Raw genomic sequence first — 4275 nt, 5'->3', positions numbered from 1 at the left:
AATGGCACGGGGTTTTGATCCTACTTCATGTTCTGGCTTTGTGGGAGCCTAGTCAGTTTGGATGTTCACCTTCCTAGATATGGACGGAGGGGGGAGGACCTTGGACTTTCCACAGGGCAGGGAACCCTGACTGCTCTTTGGACTGGAGAGGGAGGGGGAGAGGAGTAGGGGGAGGGGAAGAAGGGTGGGAGGAGGGGAGGGAAAAGGGAGGCTGGGAGGAGGCGGAAACTTTTTTTTCCTTTTCTCAATAAAAAAATAAATAAATAATTGGCACCGCAAGACATGTCCATTGGTCCTAGGTGATATGAAAATAATGAGAGCAATAAACCACTTTCTAATTGGATCTAAGTCATCTTCTACAAGATGACACCCACAACTCGTACCATTCACTATCAAGTCGAGAATCTCTGATTAGTCAAGCCCTAAGGAGAACCTACTATTATCTTGTTAAATAACATAGTATTAAATCTGCTCTAATGATTTACTATTTATTTATTAACATTATGGGCTAATGTTCACTGAGCCATTTTCCAGCCCTGTTCTTTCATCTTACCTTAAATCACACTGACATTTATGAGAAACTATGATTAGTGGTTTTTGTGTTATCAAAACATTCATTACAACATATAAGATTTTTCAAAATTGTCAGTTTTGTGAAGTTATATTGTCCAACAAAATTTGAAAAAAAGTAAGGAGGCTTATGTTTGAGGGTTTGGAAGGAGGAAGCAGAAGCGGGAGTAGTGTACTTTATGATAATCTCAGTAAAAGGACTAATTTCAAAATACATTTCATAGAGTAAATATTAGTCCTAACCAAATAAAGGTTTTGCTTATTTATTCTATTATACGCTAGAAAAACAAAACTATGAAGTCATTACTCTGATTTCCCTAGGTGGCTATTCCTTATTGAAAATTCACTTTTCTTCCAACAATTTACGAAGGTATAAAGAGAGATAGTGACCCATATGTACTTTTTGTGCAATTCTCTTTTGCCATCTTTCATTTTCCTTTTTTATTTCATATTGAAGCTGTTCTTGTGAGCATTGTACTACTTCCTGATGGCATTCAATGTTTACTTTATCATTCTGACTATTAAATTGAATATTTCACACTGCAAGTTGAATTTTCAGTTTGTGTGCACTAAATATGTTTACTTTGTAGTTAAGATAATTTGTATTTCATTGTCTGCCACAGATCACTGTTCATTGATTCTCTGAGATTGCCTATTATGACTGAGCATTTTCCTCAGCTCACATTTTTCTACTACATGATCCTATTTAACACTTATTTTGTGGTTCCAGTCTTCAGAATTGAATTTCTAGACTGAAACAAATTAAAGTATTCTATTGATTCATGAACTAAATGGCAACTAAACAACTTTTGAAACTTACATAATTTCATAACTCTCGATTTCTTAAGGTGAGGTAAGGTTTCATTGCATATGAGGAAGATGGCAATCACCTGTATGTAGATGCTCCTTAGAAAAAGAAATCTGCATTCTGTTTTTCTTGAGTTCACAGGACTTCACAGTGTGGCAGGTTGTATCCAAGCACCAGTTAAGAGAACTTTGGTGGTCTTTGACTAATCATTACTATTATTAGGAAGAATTATCTTAATCTTTTGTATTTCCTGTGTGCCTAGTTTGTGTGTTTCATTAGGCTTACAAAAAATATCCCCCTAATTGCTATCTCAAAGACACACATAGTTTCTTTTCCAGGGTTGAAATCATGAATTGTATTGTTTTATTTAGATTTTTAATTAAGCTCTAAGAAGAAAATAGAGAAATCACATCACCAGTGATTTTCTATGTAGTTTGTTAGTTTGAAATTAGTTTTGATGATAGGAAATATCTTTTATAACCGTCATGCTCTGCAGTTTTTCAAAGCCATTATTGAACATTTCTCTTGATAGCATTAGAATGCAAAGAAGCACCAGGTTCACTCCGACCTATGGAAAAGGATGAATTATCAAAGTTAGGGCGATATTGTACTCTGATGTTTCACTCCATCTTCTTTTCAAGATGAGCATCTGAATTTGTTGCATTTTGTAAGTCTCAGGATTGATGGAGGTGAAAGCACACCTCTCTGGTCTTGTTTACGATAATGCCTAGAAAAGCACTATGCGTTGACAGCACTGAGTAGCAATGCTTTTAAGTTGATGATAAGAAGTGGTTTGAGTGATTGTCATGATGATGGGGCTGAAGATAACAGCAAAGATAAAGTCTTTTCCTTAGGAGCCTTTCTTTTCTTTTCTTTTTTTTTTTTTTGCCAAAAAGCATATCAATAGTTAATGGTGGCTTATTGTGAAAATATGACAACCACCTTCCATACAGTCTTTTATCTTGTATTTGTAAAAAGACTTGAAAATCTGTTGCTCAGTATTGATAATCAATTGTTCATAATAAGTGCATAAAGTTTATTGCTTTTGTTTGGGGAGTGGTGAGGGTGGGAGTGATTTCCTGAAACACAAGACTGATAAGAATAATACCATTGGTTTAAAAAATATACAAGAGTAGACATATTACTGACTGACACATCTTTTGCACTTAAGACCTTGGCAGCTACTTATGACTGGGTCTAATGGCCATACTGGAATTTTAAAGAAGATTAATTTTTATCTTTAAAGGCTTTAAGTGTCAGATGCAACTTCAATTTCTGAGATAATTCAATCATCACCTATTTAAATTGAAAGCAAGAACATAAAGCAAGGCACATGCGCAGCGCTCCAGGACAGCTGGAACAGGGTGACCCTGAGTGCTGAGACCCTGCAGCGATGCTGAGCAAGTTTCTGGGCCCATGCTATCGGGAACTGGCCAAGAACTGGATCCCCACTGCCAGCATGTGGGGTGCCATGGGTGCTGTGGGGCTGGTGTGGGCCACAGACTGGCGTTTGATCCTGGACTGGGTACCTTACATCAATGGCAAGTTTAAGAAGGATGATTAGGAAAACCCCATCACACTCAGGATCTCCCTGGCTCACACCTGCTGTCTCAGGAACAGTTCAGCCTCATGAAGGATGCTGAGGAAGCTGGACATGGCCAAGTCCCGCAGCTCCCGGGGAGCCTCTGCGCAGATGGACACTTGGGCTGCTTTGATGGGTGTACATTAATCCTTGTTCTCACACCTCTGAAAAAAAAAGAACATAAAGCAATCTTTCCAATATTTACATTCATAGTCAACTAATCATTCTAGTGAACATCTACATTTGGCCTAAGAAACTGTGTCTCTTCTATTTATCTGTCCATGAATAGTTACATCCGACCTCTGCAGGTGTACAGAATCTGTCCTGGTTTCCAGGGCTGCCCGCTTTGGTAATCTTTTTTCCCTTCAAGCTCTACAGTTCAGTTTATCAAAGGACTTTCTTTTAAGCCTTCTATGAATGTTTATTTTTATTGTTTCTCTCACTCCTATAATGGATAAATTCTGGATTAACTTTCATGAAATAAGGCCTCCTTCCATGACCACACCAGTCACTCCTTATCACATTTTTCATTTGTATTTCAAAGCTTAATTGCAGGACAATGAGATTTTTCAAGAAGAAACTATGGTTACTTTAATTAAAAGCCCCTTTCTTTGACAACTAAAACAACTTCAGCCTAACAGCCTTGTTTCTTTAAACACATCGAGTCATCGAGCAAAAACTCAATAGTAGCTAAGAGTGTTCATCACAAATTGCATATTTAATGTGCCTTTATTCCTTCACAATGGATTCAAAGATGAACTAATATTGCTAAATACTGGTCATTGCCTATGCAATATCATTAACAAAATGAAAAAATTTATTTATGTTTTATTGGTACATCAAATGTTACCAAATATCTTCCAATCAACCTTCATCTAAAATTAAAACTTGTTAGTTTGGTCAAGGAAATAGAAGAATATTCAGATTTGAAGAAATTAAATTTAAAAGACTTTAACGTAAAATAGTTTTGTTAGTTAGCATGATAACTCAGTAGCTAAGAACTCATTACCTTTCCAGGGCACACAGGTTAAATACCCAGCACCAATATGCTGGCTAACAGCAGTCTGCAAGTCCAGTTCCATGGGATTTGATGTTGCCTTTAGGCCTTCACAGGTACTATGCACATGGTTCCCAGACTTACCTGCAGGCAAAACATTCATACAAATGAATTAATAAAATAGATGTATGTAATAAATATTAATTTTCATAACAGGTGCTGATTCCTTTTTTCTTGTTTAATACTAAGGATAATCAATTGGCAGGCATTTGCACTCTCTTTTGATCTGACCTGATTTTATTACTTTTGTACAGCCCA

The 4275-nt window shown here is 36.7% G+C and overlaps 1 pseudogene; it reads left to right on the top strand.

Moving 5' to 3' along the window:
- Positions 1-2713: 2713 nt before the first annotated feature.
- LOC142853849 (cytochrome b-c1 complex subunit 10 pseudogene) lies at positions 2714-3121 on the top strand (annotated as a pseudogene).
- Positions 3122-4275: the final 1154 nt, after the last annotated feature.

Source organism: Microtus pennsylvanicus, chromosome 7, assembly GCF_037038515.1.
Source record: "Microtus pennsylvanicus isolate mMicPen1 chromosome 7, mMicPen1.hap1, whole genome shotgun sequence".
NCBI classification, from domain to species: domain Eukaryota; kingdom Metazoa; phylum Chordata; class Mammalia; order Rodentia; family Cricetidae; genus Microtus; species Microtus pennsylvanicus.
This window is presented reverse-complemented; position numbering and strand designations above follow the sequence as displayed.